Source organism: Chiloscyllium punctatum, chromosome 50 (assembly GCF_047496795.1).
Source record: "Chiloscyllium punctatum isolate Juve2018m chromosome 50, sChiPun1.3, whole genome shotgun sequence".
In the NCBI taxonomy this organism is placed as follows: domain Eukaryota; kingdom Metazoa; phylum Chordata; class Chondrichthyes; order Orectolobiformes; family Hemiscylliidae; genus Chiloscyllium; species Chiloscyllium punctatum.
The window spans coordinates 179,307-201,750 of record NC_092788.1 but is presented as its reverse complement, the minus strand read 5'-3'; the positions used below and the strand labels follow the sequence as shown (position 1 = coordinate 201,750).

At 46.8% G+C, this 22,444-nt stretch overlaps 2 non-coding genes across 2 annotated transcripts; one reads left to right on the top strand and one right to left on the bottom strand.

The window, feature by feature from the left end:
- The first annotated feature begins 8,806 nt into the window (after nucleotides 1–8,806).
- trnag-ucc (transfer RNA glycine (anticodon UCC)) lies at nucleotides 8,807–8,878 on the top strand. Its single transcript has one exon. It is a non-coding gene; the product is annotated as a tRNA-Gly (tRNA).
- An 8,991-nt stretch (nucleotides 8,879–17,869) lies between these two features.
- Nucleotides 17,870–17,951, bottom strand: trnal-uaa (transfer RNA leucine (anticodon UAA)). The gene has a single exon. It is a non-coding gene; the product is annotated as a tRNA-Leu (tRNA).
- Nucleotides 17,952–22,444: the final 4,493 nt, after the last annotated feature.

Genomic DNA, 22,444 nt, shown 5'->3' with positions numbered 1-22,444 from the left:
CAGTGGTTACTGATTTGCACTGCCCCAAAGTTTGTCGAAGGGTCAGTGTTTCGACCAGAATGTTTTTCCATGTACCAGTGTTTACTGCTTTGCACTGACCTGAACATTTTCTCAGTGTCGGTAGTGACTGATTTTTCCTGAGCACAAATGTTCCTAAGCGTGGATGGTGACTGATTTGCACTGTCACAAAGATTTTCCAAGAGTCAATGTTTTGACCAGAATTTTTTTCCATGAATCACTAGTTACTGATTTTTACTGACCACAAATTTTTCTAATGGTTACTAATTTAAACTGTCCCAAAATGTTTTGAAATGTCAGTGCTCACCGATTTGTACAGACTCGAAATTCATCCAAATGTCGGTGGTTACTGATTTAGAGTCGTAGAGTCATATAGGTGTACAGGATGGAAACAGACCCTTCGGTCCAACCCGTCCATGCTGACCAGATATCCCAACCCAATCTAGTCCCACCTGCCAGTACCTGGCCCATATCCCCCCAAACCCTTCCTATTCATATACCCATCCAATTGCCTCTTAAATGTTGCAATTGTACCAGCCTCCACCACATCCTCTGGCAGCTCATTCCATACACTACCAAGTGTGTGAAAACTTTGTCCCTTAGGTCTCTTTTATATCTTTCCCCTCTCAACCTAAACCTTTGCCCTCTAGTTCTGGACTCCCCGACCGCAGGGAAAATACTTTGTCTATTTATCCTATCCATGCCCCTCATAATTTTGTAAACCTCTATAAGGTCACCCCTCAGCCTCTGACACTCCAGGGAAAACAGCCCCAGCCTGTTCAGCCTCTCCCTATAGCTCAAAACTTCTAAGCCTGGCAACATCCTTGTGAATCTTTTCTGAACCCTATCAAATTTCACAACATCGTTGCGATAGGAAGGAGACCAGAAATGCACGCAATATTCCAACAGTGGCCTAACCAATGTCCTGTACAGCCAAAACATGACCTCCCAACTCTGTACCCAATACTCTGACCAATAAAGGAAAGCAGACCAAACGCCTTCTTCACTATCCTATCTACCTGCGGCTCTACTTTCAAGGAGGTATGAACCTGCACTCCAAGGTCTCTTTGTTCAGCAACACTCCCCAGGACCTTACCATTAGGTGGATAGGTCCTGCTAAGATTTGCTTTCCCAAAATTCAGCACCTCGCATTTATCTGAGTTAAACGCCATCTGCCACTTCTCAGCCCATTGGCCCTTCTGGTCCAGATCCTGTTGTAATCTGAGGTAACCCGCTACACCTCCAATTTTGGTGTCATCCGAAAACGTACTAACTGTACCTGTTATGCTCGCATCCAAATCATTTATGTAAATTTAAAAAAGTAGAGGACCCAACTCTGATCCTTGTGGCACTCCACCGGTCACAGGCCTCCAGTCTGAAAAACAACCCTCCACCACCTCCCTCTGTCTTCTATCTTTGAGCCAGTTCTGTATCCAAATGGCTAGTTCTCCCTGTATTCCATGAGATCTAACCTTACTCACCAGTATCCCATGGGGAACCTTGTCGAAGGCCTTACTGAAGTTGATTTAGATCACATTTACTACTCTGCCCTCATCAATCCTCTTTTTTACTTCTTCAAAAAACTCAATCAAGTTTGTGAGACATGATTTCCCACGCACAAAGCCATGTTCACTATCCCGCATCAGTCCTTGCCTTTCCAAATACATGTACATCCTGTCCCTCAGGATTCCCTCCAACAACTTGCCCACCACCGAGGTCAGGCTCACCGCTCTATAGTTCATTGGCTTGTCCTTCCCACCCTTCTTAAACAGTGGCACCACGTTTGCCAACCTCCAGTCTTCCAGCACCTCACCTGTGACTATCGATGATACAAATATCTCAGCAAAATGCCCAGCAATCACTTCTCTAGCAGAGTTCTCAGGTACACCTGATCAGGTCCTGGGGATTTATCCACCTTTATGCGTTTCAAGACATCCAGCACTTCCTCCTCTGTAATATGGACATTTTTCAAGATGTCACCATCTATTTCCCTACAGTCTATATCTTCCATATCCTTTTCCACAGTAAATACTGATGCAAAATACACGTGTAGTATCTCCCCCATTTTCTGTGGCTCCACAAAAAGGCCGCCTTGCTGATGTTAGAGGGGCCCTATTATCTCCCTAGTTACCCTTTGTCCTTAATGTATTTGTAAAAACCTTTTGGATTCTCCTTAATTCTATTTGCCAAAGCTGTCTCATGTCCCCTTTTTGCCCTCCTGATTTCCCCCTTAAGTTATACTCCTACTGCCTTTATAGTCTTCTAAGGATTCACTTGATCTATCCTTTTGATACCTGACATATGCTTCCTCCTTTTTCTTAACCAAACCTTCAATCTCTTTAGTCATCCAGCATTCCCTACATCTACCAGCCTTCCCTTTCACTCTGACAGGAATATACTTTCTCTGGATTCTTATTATCTCATTTCTGAAGGCTTCCCATTTTCCACCCATCCCTTTACCTGCGAACATCTGCCTCCAATCAGCTTTCGAAAGTTCCTGCCTAATACCGTCAAAATTGGCCTTTTTCCAATTTAGAACTTCAACTTTTAGATCTGCTCTACTCTTTTCCATCACTATTTTAAATCTAATAGAATTATGGTCGCAGGCCCCAAAGTGCTCCCCCACTGACACCTCAGTCACCTGCCCTGCCTATTTCCCAAGAGTAGGTCAAGTTTTGCACATTCTCTGGGAAGTACATCCACATACTGAATCAGAAAATTTTCTTGTACACACTTAAATTCCTCTCCATCTAAACTCTTAACACTATAGCAGTCCCAGTCGATGTTTGGAAAGTTAAAATCCCTGACCATAACCACCCTATTATTCTTACAGATAACTGAGATCCCCTAATAAATTTGTTTCTCAATTTCCCTCTGACTATTAGGGGGTCTATAATATAATCCCAATCAGGTGATCATCCCTTTCTTATTTCTCAATCCCACCCAACTAATGTCCCTGGATGTATTTCCAGGAATATCCTCCCTCAGCACAGCTGTAATGCTATCCCTTATCAGAAACATCACTCCCCCTCCTCTATTGCCTCCCTTTGTATCCTTCCTGTAGCACTTGTATCCTGGAACATTCAGCTGCCAGTCCTGCCCATCTCTGAGCCATGTTTCCATAATTTCTATGATATCTCACAAATGTGAGGTGATGCATTTAGGCAAGACTAATTCAAGAGCAAATTATACAATGAACAGAGGACCCTTGGGAACAGTTGATGGGCAATGAGATCTGGGAGTGCAGGTCCATTGTACCCTGAAGGTTGCTGCACAGGTGGATAGAGTGGTCAAGAAGGCATATAGTCTGCTTGGCTTCATTGGACGGGGTATTGAGTGTAAGAGCTGGCAGGTCATGCTAAAATTGTACAAGACATTGGTTCGGCCGTATTTAGAATACTGTTACAGTTCTGGTCGCCACATTACTAAAAGGATGTGGATGCTTGGAGAGGGTGCAGAGAAGGTTTATGAGGATGTTGCCTGGTATGGAAGATGGTAGTTATGAAGAGAGGTTGAGTAGTTTAGGTTTATTTTCATTAGAAAAAGGGAGATTGAGGGGGGCCGTGATTGAGGTTTATAAAATCATGAAGGGTGTAGACAGGGTGGATAGAGATAAGCTTTTTCCCAGGGTGAAGGATTCAATAACGAGAGGTCACGCTTTGAAGGTGAGAGGTGGAAAGTTTAAGGGGGATACACACGGCAAGTACATCACACAGAGTGTGGTGGGTGTTTGGAACGTGTTGCCAGCAGAGGTGGGAGGGGCAGGCACGGTAGGGACATTTAAGATGTGTCTGGACAGATGCATGAGCAGGTGGGGAACAGAGGGATACAGATACTCAGGAATTGGGCGACAGGTTTAGACAGACATTTGGATCAGCTCAGGCTTGGAGGGCAGAAGGACCTGTTCTTTAACTGTACATTGTCGTTCTTTAACGCAGTCCCATGTTCCTAACAGTGCCCTGAGGTCATCTGCCTTCCATGTTAGGTCCCTTGCATTGAAATAAATGTAGTTTTATTTATTAGTCCTACCTTGTCCCTGCCTGCCCTGACTGTTTGACTCACTTCTGTACGTAACATTCCCAGTCTCAGAATGATATCTTTCCTCACTATCTCCCTGGGTCCCACCCCCCCACCTTACGAGTTTAAATCCTCCCGAGCGGCTCGAGCAAATCTCCCCGCCAGTACATTAGACCCCTTCCAATTTAGGTGCAATCCATCCTTCTTGTACAGGTCACTTCTACCCCGAAACAGATCCCAATGATCCAAAACAGTGAATACTTCTCCCATACACCAGTCCCACAACAGGAGAGGGGAGGAAAGGAGGGTGAGGAGAAGGGGGGGGGGGAAGGAGGGGACAGGAGGGAGATGTGGAAGGGAAGGGAGGGGAGGGAGAGGAGTGGAAGGAGAAGGTGTAGGAGGGGGGAAGGAGGGGTGGAGGAGTGGGGGAAGGAGACATGGGGGAGGGAAGGGCGAAGGAGAAGGCAGAGGGGGGAGGGAGGGGGGAAGGAGAGGGGGTGGAGTAGGGTGAATGAGCGGGGGAATGAGGGGGAGATGAGGAGGAGGAGAGGAAAGGGGAGAGGAAAGGGAGGAAAGGAGAGGGGGAAAAGAGAGGGGGGAAAGAGAGGGGGGAAAGAGAGGGGGGAAAGAGAGGGGGAAGAGAGGGGGGAAAGAGAGGGGGGAAAGAGAGGGGGGAAAGAGAGGGGGGAAAGAGAGGGGGAAAGAGAGGGGGGAAAGAGAGGGGGGAAAGAGACGGGGGAAAGAGACGGGGGAAAGAGAGGGGGGAAAGAGAGGGGGGAAAGAGAGGGGGGAAAGAGACGGGGGAAAGAGACGGGGGAAAGAGAGGGGGGAAAGAGAGGGGGGAAAGAGAGGGGGGAAAGAGAGGGGGGAAAGAGAGGGGGGGAAAGAGTCGGGGGAAAGAGAGGGGGGAAAGAGAGGGGGGAAAGAGAGGGGGGAAAGAGAGGGGGGAAAGAGAGGGGGGAAAGAGAGGGGAAAGAGAGGGGGGAAAGAGAGGGGGGAAAGAGAGGGGGGAAAGAGAGGGGGGAAAGAGAGGGGGAAAGAGAGGGGGGAAAGAGAGGGGGAAAGAGAGGGGGGAAAGAGAGGGGGGAAAGAGAGGGGGGAAAGAGAGGGGGGAAAGAGAGGGGGAAAGAGAGGGGGGAAAGAGAGGGGGGAAAGAGAGGGGGGAAAGAGAGGGGGAAAGAGAGGGGGAAAGAGAGGGGGGAAGGTGAGGTGGGGAAGGGGAGGAACGGGAAGGAGATGTGGGAAGGTAGGGGAGGGGAAGGAGAGGAGTGGAAAGAGAAGGTGGTAGAAGGGGGGAAGGAGGGAGGAGTAGGGGTGGAGGAGAGGGGGAAATGAGGGAGTGGAGGAAGGAGAGGAGGAGGGTATGCGGGGGGGAAGGAGAGTTGGGGGAAGGAGAGAGGAAAGGAGAGGGGGAATGTTGAGGGGAAAGGAGAGGGGCAATGTAGAGGGGGAAAGGGAAGAAGAGGGTGAAGGGGAAGGCGAAGTGGGGGAGAGAGAGTTGGGGAGGAAAGGATGGGTGGAAGGAGACGTGTAAAGGGGAAATGTTGAGGGGAAAGGAGAGGGGCAATGCAGAGGGGGAAAGGGAAGAAGAGGGTGAAGGGGAAGGCGAAGTGGGGGAAAGAGAGTTGGGGAGGAAAGGATGGGTGGAAGGAGACGTGCAAAGGGGGAATGAGAGGGGGAGGGGGAAGGGGAAGGGGTGAAGGAGAGGTGGGTAAGGAGAGGGGACAAGGAGCGGGGAGGAGAGTGGTGGCAAGAGGGTAATAGGGTTGGAAAGAGAGTGGGGGGGGAAGGAAGGGAGAAGGAGAAGGGGTTGAAGGAAAGGGGGTGGAGAGAGGGAGGAAGGAGAGGGGGTGAAGGGAGGATGGGGAGGAGGGGAAGCAGTGCGGGAAGAGGGGGGAAGAATTGGGGTGGAAGGAGAAAGGGGGTGAAGAAGAGGGGGTTTGAGAGGGTGGGAGGAGAGGGTGAGAGGAGAGGGCAGAGTTGGGGGGGAAAGCGATTGGCAGGGAAGGAGAGGGGGAAAGTAAGGGGGATGGAGGGGAGAAGAAGAGAGAGAGAGAAGAGTGGGGGATGGAGGGTGGGGAGGAGAGGAGAGGGATGTAAGGGGGTGACAGAGGGTCCCATCAGCTGATTCCCAGCTTTTACAGATGGAATGTCCAGGAGAAAGTGTCACAGTCACGGGATGGCCCTCAGACCATTGTCAGGGAAGAGGGGAATCTGGTTACAATCTCATGGTCATTTGGACAATTAACAGATCCGTGTAATCACTGGGTGTCCGTCTGGGAAATGGATTGATGATGATGGAGAGGAGTTGTGTTCTCCAGAATTAGGTGGAATAAACTTGCAGTGCAGCTTGTTCAGCACCACAGCTACAAACATCCCCTGTCTCCACCACCGACACTCAGTAACAGCACTGTGTACCATAGACAAGATGGACTGGAGAAATTCCCCAAGGTTCCTTCCAGAGCAGCTTCCAGACCCACGGCACTATCATGTGGAATGCTGAACGCAGCAGATACACGGGAACACCACCAGGTGACAATTCCACATCAAGACACTCCCCACCCTGGCTTGGAAAAACATCTCAGTCCCACAAGTGCCATTGGTTGGAAATCCTGGAACTCCCTCCCTTACATCATTGTGGGTTTATCTGCCCCAAATAAATGGCAGCAGTTCAAGGCAATAACTCACCGTCACCTTCACCAGAGCAATTATATCTGAGCAATCCGTGGGGACCCAGCGGCAATGACCCAAACACATTAATGAATCACAAAATAAAGCTCAGTATTTGGGACCCGTGTGCTCCAGGGCTGAGCTTCTGAATAAATTGGGTCGATATTGTCGAAAATTGAAAGGCGATTTCATTTGAATATCTCAGATTGTGAAGATGCTTGAGAGGGGAGATGCTGAGAAATTATTCCTGTGGGTCTGGGAATCTGAAACACAATAACACAGTCTCAGGAGTTGCTGGAAAAGCTCAGCAGGTCAAGCAGCATCTGTGCAGAGAAATCAGCGTTAATGTTACAGCATCCGCAGTTCATTCGGGTTTGATTACCACCCTCTCAGGGTAAGGGGCCGGTTATTTGGGACTGAGATGAGGAGACAGCGCTTCACTCTAAGGCCTCTGAGTCTTTAACATTCTCTCTCCCTGAGGAATGTGGATGGTCCCTCACTGAGTACATTTCAGATTGGAATAGACAGATTGCCGGGGTCTCAGGGTGGCGCGGGATATGGGGAGTGGATAGGAAACCGGATTTGAAATCTCAAACCAGCTCTGATTGGATTGACTGCCAGAACAGACTGAACAGTTTAAACAGGCTGTATAGTCTCCTCCTGCTCACATTTCCTGAGCTCTTAGATGTTTACTGAACCAACCCCCAATCCCTTTGGATTTGGTTCCATGAAACCGTTTATCATTAAATCTCTTCAGCCCCCACCCTATTACAAACCATCTCATTCTTTCTTCAGCGTTACCCCCCATTCCAATTCCTCAGAAATCATTACTTTTCTAACTTCCTTCTGCTCTGCTGAATCCCCCCACCCTCATAACACACGGGGTAACCATTCCCTTCTCCCATTAGATGCTGCCTGACCTTATCAGATTTCTCAGCATGGCCTGTGTTCATTTCAGAGGGAATGACATCTCCCTGATCCTGTTTCTGTGAGAGGATATATTCTCCAATGCGACTCCTTGATAATCCGTGTGTTCACAGAGAAAAGAGGGATCGCTCTGTCCAAATTTATAACATGCACAAAAGGGCATCGAGATATTGTGATGATATTAAAAATAAAACATCTTAAACCAAATGAAATCCATGAGGAAATGGCATGTTGGAATGGGATCTGTAAGGAGCAGGAATTCAATCCGCCTTCCCCCCCTGTTGTTATTGGGTATGATGCTCCTGACCCACCGATACACAGATCTGACTAAATGCACAAACAACCTCTCTCCATCCATTTCATTCAGAATAAGGTCAATAACAGGACGGATTAAAGCAAAATACAAACTGTGATGAATGCTGCATGTAGGGAGGCATGTTTCTGTAGAGTTTATACAGCACTGAGATCAGGCTGTTCGGCCCATCATTCACATTCCAGTCTAACCGTCTGGACTCCCTCTCTAAAACTCTCCAATTACCCAGATCCCTGTCTGAATGAAGACTGTCTGTGTGGGGTTTGCACATTTTCCCAGGGTCTGCGTGGGATCCTTCTGGGTGCGTGGGTTTCCTCCCACAGTCCAATGATGTGCAGGTTATAGTGGGTTGGCCATGCTAAATTGTCCAGAGTATCCAGGGATGTGTAGGTGTGGTGGATTACCCATGGAAAATGCAGGGTTACAAGGATAGGGTAGCGGGGGTGAGTCTTGGTGGGTTACATGATGGTCCGAATGGCCGGTTTCCACACTGGAGGGATTCTATGATTCTATGCTCCTTCCCATCTGCCTCTATGGATGAGGGAGACTATCACCTGACCCAATATCCCCTTCGGTGGCTCAACGTTTGCTTTGTTTCCAACGAAGGACTGCAGATGCTGCAGATCTGAGAGACAGCACAGAAATTGCTGGAGAAACTCAGCAGGTCTGGCAGCATCTGTGGGGAGGGAACCTTTCGGATCCAGGGATTATTCTTCAGAACTGAAGGCATCTGATTCTGGTGTTGTCAGACCTGCTGAGCTTCTCCAGCAATTTCTTGTTTGGATTTCAGCCCCAATCCAGTTGGTGATGATCACGGCCTTGTTAAGTGTGTTTGGGAATGGGGAGGGAGCTGCTTGTAGGGTGATGGTGGTGTAGTGGGGAGCACAGCTGCCTTCCAAGCAGTTGACCTGGGTTTGATTCCCGGCCATCGCAGTGCTGCGGTCTGTAAGTAGCTTTTAAAAGTAAACGCGCTAGAATGAACCGAGAAAATCGAATTTTTCCTGCTGTGGTAAACCGGATCTGTCAGAGTGCTCCTGCTTTTCCTGGCGATGGTTCCTGTGAATTGCAGTGTGGAACCGGGCAGCATTGCTCGGCATCTCGGAAGCTTTCCCCTCTGCTCCTTCCCATTTCTTATTGAAATATTGGGTACAGCACAAGAATGGGTTTGTTTTGTTTGAAAAGTGAGAGACTGCTCCCGTCAGGAACCTGAAATAATTACAGAAGCCGCTGGAAACACTGAACAGTTCCAACAGCTTCTGTAGTGGTGGGGAGGGAGGATTAATGTGTCAAATCTACACAAAGATAAAATAAACTCCAGCCACAAAACAGAGTTCCTAAGTTTTACAAACATCCGCATAACATATTTCTGAGCCATCAATTCCCCTTAAACCCTTCCAATGCAGAATAGCATCTTTCTGATTCTCACTTTGAGAGATGTCCCTCAGTGAGCTCCTCCATCATTCTTTCCATTTCACTGGGGACCCACTATCCACAGTCTCCAATCAAATGACCTGAACTCAGACACACAGAGATCTTAAAGAGTGACACAATGCAGATAGGAAGTTGATTTCATTTCTGTTTCTGAGTCCAATCTTCACTCAGTGAGACAGAGTCAGGTATTCAAGGCTCCAACAAGAGCTGGATTCTGCTTCTGGTGATTGTCTTCATTCAGTGAGAAGGAGGGCCGTGGGCCTGAAGGAGCTCATCATTGTGCTTCGGGTTGTCTGCTCAGTCTGCAGCATTGCAGGCCGTGGGAGCAGGGCAGTGGGAAAGGTACCTCGTGTGGACTGCAATAGGACTTTCAACACATTGTTCCAGACCAGTAACAGAGCTCCAGGAATTCTGAATGAGGATCGGAAAAATGTATTGATTGAAGGAGGAGGATCAGGAAAACAGGATAAAGCTGATGAGATCAGCAGGATATCTCAGTCTAACTCTGTGCCATACTTTATTTTCTGCTTCATAAATCTACAATCCGGAGTTCAACCCACTCAGAGCAATATAAGCTCAGAAACAAATCATTCAGTCCAACACATCCATGCTGAACTGGTATCCGATGTAAATCTCATCCTATTTGTCAGAATTTGGCCCAAGTTCCTCTGAACCCTTTTTAATTCCTGCACCCACCCAGATACCTTTTAAATGTTGTAATTGTACCAGCCTCCACTACTTCCTCTGGCAGCTCATGCACACAGTTCCCTCTGCGTGAAAAATGTTCCCCTTAGGTCCCTTTTATGTTTCCCCTCTCAACTTTAACATATGCCATCTGCTTCTGGACTCCCCCACCACAGGGAAATCACTTTGCCTTTTTACCCTATTGAGGCCCTTCATGATTTTGTGAACCTCTATAAGGTTACTCCACAGCCACTGACGCTCTCGGGATAATAACATCACCCTATACAGTCTTAACCTCCAGCACAAACCCTCCAACCTTGGCAACATCCTTGTAAATCTTTTCTGAACCCTTTAAAGTTTCACAACACCCTTCTTATCGGAGGGAGTCCAGAATTGCACTATATACCAAAAGTGGCCGAACCAATACTGCAACATGACCTCCCAACTCATTAACACAATTAACTGAGCAATAAAGACAAAAATGACAAACGCTTTCTTCACTATCCTATCGAAATGTTAGACCACTTTCAACGATCTATGAAGCTGTACTCCAGGTCTATTTGTTTACCAACATCCCTAGTACCTTGTCCATTCAGTGTAAATGTCCTGCTCTCTTTTGCCTTAACAAAATGCAGCACCTCACATTTATCTAAATTAATCTCAATCTGCCATCCCTCGGTCCATTGGCCCATCTGATCAAGATCCCGTTGTCCTCTGAGGTAACCATCTTCACTGTCCTCCACACCTCCAATTTTACTGTCACCTGCAAACTTACTAACCATTCGTCCTATGGTCACATCCAAATCATTTATATAAATGACAAAACAACAGTGGACCCAGCACCGATCCTTGGGGCACACCGCTGGTCACAGGCCTCCAGTATGAAAAGCAAGCCTCCCCCACCACCCTCTGTCTTCTACCTTCGAGCCAGTTCTCTACCCAAATTGTAATTCTACTGCCCCAACATACAAGTTTGACAATATGACACCAGTCTCAAAAGTACAACAAGATTCTATTCCTGATGACAGGCGGGTCTGTTCACCCCGGTGCTGTTTACACTTGGAATATACCTGGAGCAGAGCAACACAAACCCAACTGGAGAGGGTGTCTCTGTATAAGGAGAGTCAGTGTGAAGTTAACATTCAACAAATGTGATGAAATAAAATCAAAGATGAATGAAGGTAAGGCCCTCCAATCTGTTTCACAATTTATTACAGAAGAGGGCTGGATAAAAACTGAAGCTATTGTAATAAATGGCTCAAGCTCACCATGGAGAATTAATGTGCTCAGACTGAAAAATGCAGAGTCATCATAAATTACTGCAACTTGCAAACAGCAAAATTAAAATCCAATTTGCTTTTTCACTGCAAGGATGAATATTTTAATCATATTGTTCTCTATATATGAACGATACAGACGGTCATTTATTATCGAGAAATAAAAGACAATCAATATTTTCTTTGACATCGAACTTGGATTTGGAGAAGATACTGTGGATGATACCAGCCAACAGGATTGTTTGTACAGATAGGCGCATAATAATGTCACCAGGAAATAGCAGAAGGTTTTGGAGGGAAATGAACAGACTGAAGCCCGCGTGATTGGAGTTTGGTATAAAAGGCTAAAGAGAGACAAACCCGACCAAACTACAGAGTGTGAAATGTGAACATGGATAGAGTTACCTTGGTGTTCATGTGCACAGGTCTTTTACTGTGACAAGATCTGCTGAAGGGGGAAATAGAAAACATGTGGGATCTTAAGCATCACAAATGACCCATTGAGTAAGGAGAAAGAAAATACATCAAGGGAAATCCCTGCTGTTCCTGGGGATCTGAAATCTAACCTCAGCAGGTCAGGCAGCATCTGTGAGAAGGGAACCAGAACCCATTTCTCCCACAGCAGTCTGCAAGGCACCAAGGGAGCTCCCTGATCTGATTGGCTCTGTGCTAATTAACACTGCACACAGATATTAATCCAGTGGGTCAGCTTCTTAGTTAAACAGTGAGTTCCTGAGAGTGACGAGGCAGACCCTTGTATGTTGTTCACACCGACATGGTCAGTGAAATGGTATCCTGTCCGTCCCATTGCAAACCCAGCTTCAGCTCTGACCATATTTCCTGAAACCCAGCATGGGGAGGAAACACTGCCTCCTGGTCTTAGGTTCTTCGCTGTAGGAAAAGGGGTCACTTCCTGTGATCTCCCTCTGACAACTCCATTGCTTTTAGTTTCTCTCACTTGATTAGCTTTCTATTCCTTCTGGTTTCGTGGTCTAGTCACACTTACCAAAGCTGAGGCTCCTGCTAAATGGTAGAATCGGGCTAGGGCATCAGTCAGTGGAAGAATTAGTACAGGGGTATGAGTAAATGGGGGAATTAGTACAGGGGTATGAGTAAATGGGAGAATTAGTACAGGGGTATGAGGAAATGGGAGAATTAGTACAGGGGTATGAGTAAATGGGAGAATTAGTACAGGGGTATGAGGAAATGGGAGAATTAGTACAGGGGTATGAGTAAATGGGAGATTTAGTACAGGGGTATGAGTAACTGGGAGATTTGGTGGGAATCAATAAATGGGAGATTCAGTGCAGAGCGCCATTACATTGGAAAACTGCTGTGAGTGTCAATATATGAGAGAATTGAAGCAGAGCATGTCTAAATTGGGGAATGTGGCAGAAAACCAATAAGAAGAATTGTTGTTGCAAGCATCAGTTAACTGGACATTCAGTTCAGTGCACCATCAAATGAAAAAAATGCAGGTTGCCAATAATTGGAGAATTCATTCAGGTGCCATTAAATCCGAAGTGGGAGAACGGGGGCCGGATAACACTCAATGGGAGATTTGGTGCACTTCCAGGATTTGTGCAGGATAGGGAAACGGGGGAAATAGCCATAAATAGAGTCATACAATCATAGAGATTTACAACACAGAAAAAGATCTTTCGGTCTAACTTGTCCATGCCACAATTTAAGAATTCTGGCAGCACTCCACTATGTTGAACCATTGCAAGGAACAACGTAACGGGAGAATTGGGCAAGGTCTTATCAAAATGTAATTGTACCAGCCTCCACTACTTCCTCTGGCAGCTAATGCACACAGTGCCCTCTGCATGAAAAATGTTCCTCTTAGGTCCCTTTTATGTTTCCCCTCTCAACGTTAACATGTACCATCTGCTTCAGGACTCCCCCACCACAGGGAAATCACCTTGCCTTTTTACCCTATTGAGGACCTTCATGGAAGAATTGGTGCAGTGTAACACTAAATGGGAGAATTCGGGCAGGACAATACTTGATGGGAGATTTAGAGTAGGGCACCCAAAAAGCATTCGACGTTCTCAGTCAATATAATGATTGTGCAAGGCAGCACTGTGAGGAGAACTGGTTCAGGACTTCAGTAATTGGGGAAAGTGGTGCTCAGCAACAAGGAATTGGAGAATTGGTGTGGGGTATCAGTAAATGAGAGACCTGGTGCAGGGTGCTGATAACTTCGAGAATTGGAGCAAATGGGAGACCACGGGCAGTGAATCAGTAAATAGGACAAATGTTGCAAAGGATTAATGGTCTAGAATCAATGCAGTGCACCACGAAATGGGGGAGTTGGTGCTGTTCACCACTAAAGGGAAGATATGTGTAGGATCAGTAATTAGGAGATTTGATGCAGGGATCGCCAAGATTAGAGAATTCTGGCAGCTGGTTACTAAATGAGAGAATTGTTGCAGAGAAATACTGAATGGGAGACTTGGTGCACAGTGGAGCTAAATTAGAGAGTGGGTGCATGGCACCAGTAAATGGGAGAATTAGAGTTGCGCACCCTTAAATGGTAGAATCGGGCTCGGGCATCAGTAAAAGGAAGAATTAGTACAGGGATATGAGTAAATGGGAGATTTGGGGGAAACAATAAATGGGAGATTGGTGCACAGTGCCATTACATTGGAAAAGTGGTGTGAATGTCAATATATTAGAAAATTCAAGCAAAGCATTTTGAAATTGCAGAATAGGGTCCAGGGAATCAATAAAAAGAACAAATGTTGCAAGCATCGGTAAATTGGAGATTCAGTTCAGTGCATCACGAAATGATAAAAAAAAATCAGCAGGTCACCCGTACGTGGAAGGTGTGTATCAGGGAACAGGTAAATGGAAGGAATTGATGTAGGACAACAATAACTGGAGAATTCATGCAGGTGCCATTAAATTCTAAGTGGGAGGACTGGGGCAGGATAACCTCAATGGGTGAATTGGTGTAATTCCCGAATTAGTACAGGATTGGTAAATGGGAGAATTGGTGCAGGGAAGCGGAGCAGTAATTACAGCCTCAGAGATGTACAGCACGGAAACAGACCCTTCGATCCAACTTGTCCACACCTAATTCTAAGAATCCTGGCAGCTCTCCACGAAATTGGAGAATCATTGGAAGGAACTACAAATGGAAACAATTGGGAAAGTACTTATCGAAATGTGAGAATTTGCAACGGGGCATCAGACACTGGGTGAATTAGTGCAGTTCAGCACTAAATGGGTGCGTTATGCTGTGTTGCACTAAATGGGAGAATTGGGGCAGGAAAATATCTTTTGGGAGACTTAGTGTACGGAACCCCTAAATTGGGCGAGGGCATCAGTCAGTATGGGGATTGGAGTGAGGCAACACTGAGTGGGCTTCAGTAATTGAGGGGAATGGTGCTAACCAACACTGAATTGGAGAATTGGTGCGGGCCATCTGTAAATGAGAGACCTGGAGCACAGTGGAGCTAAATTAGAGAATTGGTGCATGGCAACAGTAAATGGGAGAATTAGAGTAGCGCACCCTTAAATGGTAGAATCGGGCTCGGGCATCAGTTGCTGTGGTGAAACGGTGGGCAATCACGGTGTGAAACGTTGTTCTAGCTCTCTGGTTTCCTTCATTCCTGTCCTGGTCAGGGAGGCTGGGGATTGGTCCTCTCCATCAGATGGAGGGACCAGCGCATTGTTGACCCAATTTAATCAAGAATGGAATTGGTCATCTTCACTTCTCATGGTTCATTTTTGTTCTGTTTTGTTGTATGTTACTTGAGCACTTTCTGGGACTTGACAATGCATTAAAGCTCCAGTATGTTTAGAAGCACGGTTTGGAATTGTCTTGCTGCAGTACATGACAGAGACGAATCACACTCCCTCAAAGTCAGCATGTCAGTGTGTCTGGCAATGGTTCCACCTTTTCTGTTTTGCTTCTGTTCCACGCTAAGAGCTGTCAGTTTTTGGATTCGCTGGAGTGCTGAGGGGGTAACACAATTTGTGTGATATTTTTCTTCAGGCCAAACTCCACCCGCCAGGAAAAATAGCCAAACGCTCTAATTGAGTAACAAACAGCACGCGTTTTTAGCAAATGGTCTGTTCAAGCTGGTGTCAGCTTCTGGAGCATCTCAGAGTTGCCAAGCACGGAAACAGACCCTGCTATCTAACTTCCCACTGCTAAACAGATAACCGAAATTAATCTAACCAATATTTGCCAAAATTTGTCCCTTATCTCTCCGAACCCTTTCAGATGCCTTTGAAATGTTGTGAGCGCATCAGTCTCTGACACTAAATATGGCAATTCATTCTGGACACACGGAAATGTCTGTGTTCAAAACAAGTGTCCCTCACATCCCCTTTAAATATTACTGTTCTCACAATAAACCAATGTTATCTCGCTTTGAACTCATGTGCCTTGTGAAAAATTACTCCCTGACTCTTTTCTCTGTCCGTCTGCCTCATGTCTTTATAAAATTTTGTAAGGCCATTCCTCAGCCCTGAAGCTCCAGGGAAAACTGCCGAAGCCAATTCAGCTTCGTGCTATTGTCCAAACAGTGCAAACCTTGCAAACCCTTTCAAATATTTTCGAAATTGCACCACGTTCGTTCCTGAACGCGCGATCTGTTCGTGCCTGAAGTGAAGCGACGTTGAAACACGAGTAATGAGAATTTTGATAATCACGTCCTGTAAGACAGCGTGGCCGTGTGATCTACGGCTTTGGATTTGCGTTTCAATCTCTATCGAGTCGCGGGTTCGAATCCCACCCCTACCAGGGTCACCGCTGTTCTGTTGTAGGCACATGAACGTTGAAGGCCCTGTACCTTTTAGTTGTTGTGTTTGCAGCTGCCCAGGCCTCTGATCCAGACTGACTCTGAAAACAGTGTGAATCCTTGCAGTCGGACCCTCCTCAACTCCTCTGCTTTCGGATATCTGCATGGCCAGTTTCTGTGTCTCAAATAGTCAGTACATTTGTCTGAAAGTTCGGTGGTTCGAGCCCTCCCTTCGCACTGAGCCTCAATTATTTCAGTTCAAGCATTGAGACCAACCATGTCCCGAGACTGCAACCACGAGAACCCACCCGAGTCTGCAGCTGGATGTGGCCCCAATCTCTCCAAGGCCCCGCTGCCAACAGAAAGCGGCTACTGCAGCTTCAATCAGCGGCTTCCTGCTCAGCCCTGGGACACAGCACATGGAAAATCCTTCCCCAGGAACGGCTCTTCCCGTGTGAAAGGGACAACCATTCCACTTTAAATTGGACACGGCTTCAGAGGATTGTTCCTGTTCTTGGAACGTTTCATAAACAAAACTCCTGTCTCGCAAATAAGAAGTGGGAAAAGTTGTTGGCAGGAAGAATAGAGAGAGTGTTGACTGTGAGGACTCTGTCTCGTCAGCAGATGGGATTCCATCTTATGGGCAAGTGGAGACAGCTTTCACTCAGGAACAGAGGTGTGATCAAACACAGTCGGATCGACGTGTCCAAACCAACCCCTACACTGGGTTGCAATACTGCAAGTGGGGCAGAGAGATGGATTTCTTTAAAGGAGGGAAAGGGCCCATCGTGAGGCTTGAACCTACGGCCCTGAGATTAAGCATCTCATGATCTACCGACTAAAGTAGCTGGGCCTGGCTCACGATTGATGAGTGTGTCATTTCATACTGAGCATATTTCACCCGGCATTGCAATTTACAAGGATCCAGTTCATTCCTCCCAATCACAAATGTCATCATTCACACTTTCCATTTCTCAGCTATTATTCCTTCAGAACATTATTATCTATTTAGCACTTGTCTCTGGATTTAAGACTCAATATAAAGATTTTCATATTTTTATCCTCATCTCTATGTCGCTTGGGAAATCAATCAATTGGTTTCCCAATCAATATCCCAATCAATTGGGAAATTACCTAAGGAAACCCAATCATTCCTGTTTCGAGTGTAAGGAATCCCATCTGCTGACGAGACAGAGTCCTCACAGTCAACACTTTCTCTATTCTTCCTGCCAACAACTTTTCCCACTTCTTATTTGCGAGACAGGAGTTTTGTTTATGAAACGTTCCAAGAACAGGAACAATCCTCTGAAGCCGTGTCTAATTTAAAGTGGAATGGTTGTCCCTTTCACACGGGAAGAGCCGTTCCTGGGGAAGGATTTTCCATGTGCTGTGTCCCAGGGCTGAGCAGGAAGCCGCTGATTGAAGCTGCAGTAGCCGCTTTCTGTTGGCAGCGGGGCCTTGGAGAGATTGGGGCCACATCCAGCTGCAGACTCGGGTGGGTTCTCGTGGTTGCAGTCTCGGGACATGGTTGGTCTCAATGCTTGAACTGAAATAATTGAGGTTCATTGCTAAGGGCTTGCTTGAACCACCAAGCTTCCAGCCAAATGCAGTGACTATTTGAGACACAGAAACAGGCCATAAGAGGGCCCGACAGCAGGGCTCACACTGTTTTCAGACTCAGACGGAATGAGTTCACCTGAGCAGCGACAAATACAACAACGAAAACGCAGAGTTACGGTTCTGTTCAACTGGCTGCAGCAGAACAACCGACATTTTGGTAGCGGTGGGATTCGAACCCACGACTCGATAGAGACTGGAGCTTAAATCCAGCGCCTTAGACCACTCGGCCACGCTACCACAGCGGAGGGCAGCGCCAAAATTTCATTACTAGCGTTTCAGCATCGCTTCACTTCAGGCACTGACAGATCGCGCATTCAGTAACGAACGTGGAACAATTTCGAATTTATTTGAAAGGGTTTGCAAGGTTTGCACTGTTTGGACAATAGCACGAAGCTGAATTGGCTTCGACAGTTTTCCCTGGAGCTTCAGGGCTGAGGAATGGCCTTACAGAATTTTATAAAGTCATGAGGTAGACGGACAGAGAAAAGAGTCAGGGAGTAATTTTTCACAAGGCACATGAGTTCAAAGCGAGGTAACATTGGTTTAATGTGAGAACAGTAACATTTAAAGGGGATGTGAGGGACACTTGTTTTGCACACAGAGATTTCCGTGTGTACAGAATGAATTGCCATATTTAGGGGCAGAGACTGGTGCGCTCACAACATTTCAAAGGCAGCTGAAAGGGTTCGGAGAGATAAGGGACAAATTTTGGCAAATATTGGTTAGATTAATTTCGGTTATCTGTTTAGCAGTGGGAAGTTAGATAGCAGGGTCTGTTTCCGTGTTTGGCAACTCTGAGACGCTCCAGAAACTGACACCAGCTTGAATAGGCCATTTGATAAAAAAAACGAATGCTGTTTGTTATTCAGTGCATTTGGCGATTTTTCCTGGAGGGTGGAGTTTGGCCTGAAGAAAAATACCACACAAATTGTGTTACCCCCTCAGCACTCGAGCGAATCCAAAAACTGACAGCTCTTCGCGTGGAACAGAAAAGGCGGAACCATTGCCAGACACACTGGCATGCTGACTTTGAGGGAGTGCGATTCGTCTATGTCATGTACTGCTCACACAAATGCTAGCGAGACAATTCCAAACCGTGCTTCCAAACATACTGGAGCTTTAATGCATTGTCAAGTCCCAGAAAGTGCTCAAGTAACATACAACAAAGCAGAACAACAATGAACCATGAGAAGTGAAGATGACCAATTCCATTCTTGATTAAATTGGGTCAACAATGCGCTGGTCCCTCCATCTGATGGAGAGGACCAATCCCCAGCCTCCCTGACCAGGACAGTAATGAAGGAAACCAGAGAGCTAGAACAACGTTTCACACCGTGATTGCCCACCGTTTCACCACAGCAACAAAAACCGGCGAGCAGATTCAGTGTAGGATCTGGTTTCACATCAGCAATGAAATATCAATCCCCACTCACTTTCAGGGAAAACGGTGCCCACCGTAAATTGTCTGGAATATGAACCCCCAGCGCAGTCTGTTTGGTCCCCGGGTTATACTGCTGTACAGACTTTCATATGGACAAAGTCCTTTTCAAAGGGAGTGTTTGTGGCTGTCCATACGACAATGGCAGCTGTTGCCCTCGCTCTCACTGCCGTTCCTGGCCGTGTACGGGTTGCCATCCTCACCTTGTTCCCGGGGGGTTCAGGTTACAATACTCTGCTGCAGAAAACCGGAGCGTTTTGGAGCAGAAAGATGTGGAGCCCGTGTGCCTCCTGGAATTGTCGTGCCCCAGTGATTAAGGAGATGGGTTAGTAATCCATTAATGTGTCCCCATGCAGGGTCGAAACCTGCCGACTACATCTTGAACGACCCCCTGCAGGGCACATTCTCGCTCAAACTTCTGCAAGACAGGCCAATCATTTGATTAGACGTTGGCTGCTCGAGTTCTCAAACAGAAATATACCAAACTTCAACCGTTATTTCTGTTTCTCTTTTCACAGATACTGCTCGACCCATCGAGCTCCTGCAGTATTCTGTGAATGTACTGCGCAGAAGTGCTGCTTTTTATTCGATTCCTTTAATCCCAGTCCCTCTGTTCACTGCCTCTGGTCAGGGGTAACACTTGGTCCTGCCCGTCAAAGTGCCCAGGCCCACGGTTCCCACTCCCATCATTATAAACAGCCGCAGGAAATTGCCGGTTAACCATCTTTACTCCAAAGAGAAACTCACCAGCCTCGGGAATCTCTCCACAAAACGGAACTTCTCATCCCTGGACACGGTGTAAGACAGAGGATTGTGAAGAGATTTTGGGAAAATATTGTCAGTTGGCAGGTGCACAAATGTTAAAGGGGCAACCCGTATAACACAGTTTCCAGCTTTGTGAATCTTCGGGAACTCTTTGGGAAATGGAATCAGAGGAGAATGAAGAAGGGTGAACTGTCGGGCTGAGCAGAAACAGTCAAGAGACCTTCCCCTTCTTTAAGAGGACGCCACATGAACTGATCGGAGACATTGAGAGAATTCTCGTTCCTGTACATGAGGAATACAAATCTCATCTGGACTCTAGATCAATGAAATAACTCGGGACCACACAAGACACTGGGAGGCTCAAAGGGAGATGGTCCCGGTTGGAGGAGAGCTGGTTCCCAGTGACATGGGTGTGTCTGTAGTGGGTGGGATCAGACTGTTCCCATGTCACCATAATGAATGTCTCAGTCTATATTCTGGCAAAGTAAAACTGATAGAGGACAGTTGGCGTTCTGGGAAGGACAGACTGAAGTGGGAAGTCAGTCACAGCCTGCTTTAGAGGATCGTGCAAGGTGTGAGGTTAGAAGTTTCAGCGCATTCGACTGTTCAATGAAAGGTTCCTGGTTCAAGAGCCCCCAGGTCGACAGCGATGGTTGTTCTTGCTGCATCTGTTTTGGATGCTGCACAGTTTCGTGTGTCGAGTGGGGTCAGGAAAATGTTCTCCAAACGGAACCCTTTCGTGTGAGGATCCACAAAGAAGTTTCTGCATTGCTTTAATGGTTCATGTAAAGAACTGTGGATTCTTGGAATCTGAAACAAAAACAGAAGCTGCTGTCGAATCTAACGGGTTTGGCAGGACCTGTGGGAGATTACCGAGTTCTGATGAAGTTTGAAATGTTGTCTCTGGTTTTCTCTGAATAGATGCTGTAAGATCTGCTGAGTTTCTCTTGCAATTCCTGTTCTTGGTTATAAATGAATGTCCGTTCCATCTATCAGGATGATACAATCAGACCCACCATGCACCAAAATGTAACGCTTTTACAAACTGTGAAGTGATTGGATTCAAACCAACCCGATAATGATTCACTCTTCCTCAGCTCCACAATGAGAGACACCTGGAAAATGAAGAGGACAGTGTGGTTCTGGAATCGTCGATGCGTGTTTAAGGCAATGGACTTGAAATTCATTTGGCTTTACCCTCACAGCCTGGAATCCTACCGGTTACGATTCAGTAATGTCAAGAAATAAAAAGGGAGATTACCCCCTGTCTTCATTTTTCACAAACAAAACACAGGAGAAGGGAAAAAAGACATTTCAGACAGGTTGGGAATGGTGGCAATGTGTAACCCTCTGCCTTTCAGGGTACAACACACAGAAATCCCCAGAGGAAGTTGAGACACAATGAGTTGAACAATTCCATCCCAACTTTGTTGGAGCTCCGAGCCCACCGTTGGAAAACGAGATGAAAACAGTCAGGGGTCAGTCTTCGACTGGTGCAGACTTGATGGGCCGAAGGACATTTTCTGTGCTGCAGACCTCGTTGACCAGCTGCGGTGAGCTGGTCGGAGAAACAGGCGGATGTGATGCATTTGGGCGGCACGGTGGCACAGTGGTTAGCACTGCTGCCTTACAGTGCTGTAGACCCTGCTTCAATTCCCGCCTCAGGCGACAGACTGTGTGGAGTTTGCACGTTCTCCCCGTGTCTGCGTGGGTTTCCTCCGGGTGCTCCGGTTTCCTCCCACAATCCAAAGATGTGCAGGTCAGGTGAATTGGCCATGCGAAATTCCCCGTAGTGTAAGGTAAGAGGTAAATGTAGGGGTATGGGTGGGTTGCGCTTCTGTGGGTCGGTGTGGACTTGTTGGGCCGAAGGGCCTGTTTCCGCACTGTAATGTAACCTAATCTAATATGGAACGGGACTAATCCTGAGCCCTCTGTTTGTTTCCATCTGTGGGTAAATATGAGGTTGAGTTCCTTGGCGGTGTTACAACATAATGTGACCATGTCCAACTTCAGTCCCATTGTTGGGTCATTTAAGAACACAGGGAGAATCCCATTTAGATTCACCCTGGTAACATCAGAAACGCAGGTTTATGGGAACTGGGACTAGAACAGATGGAAGTCCAATGACCCGGACTGCAGATGGGCCGAAAGGTCTTTTTCACGCTGTAAAATCGGAAGAAAGGGAGAAACTAATCTGCAGCTAAAATGATCACAGATGGAAAGACAAAAGCGGTTTCACGATGAAAACACACAGTGCCTTTTCTTTTTGCTTTCCCTGTTCGCCTCCTGGTGAGGATTCAGTTTTCTCACTGTTGCAGCAAGTGGAGTTTTCCTCGTCCCATTAATCGTGGGGACAGCCTTCCCGAAGTAGGGAATGAAGTATGGAGCTGACAATTGATCAAGTGTTATCCCATACTTAATGCAGAGGACCTTCAAACAAAGCACTGCGAATGCTGGAAACCTGAATCAGAAACGGAAATTGACAGAGAAACTCGGCAGACTTGGCAGCATCTGTGGAGAGAAACAG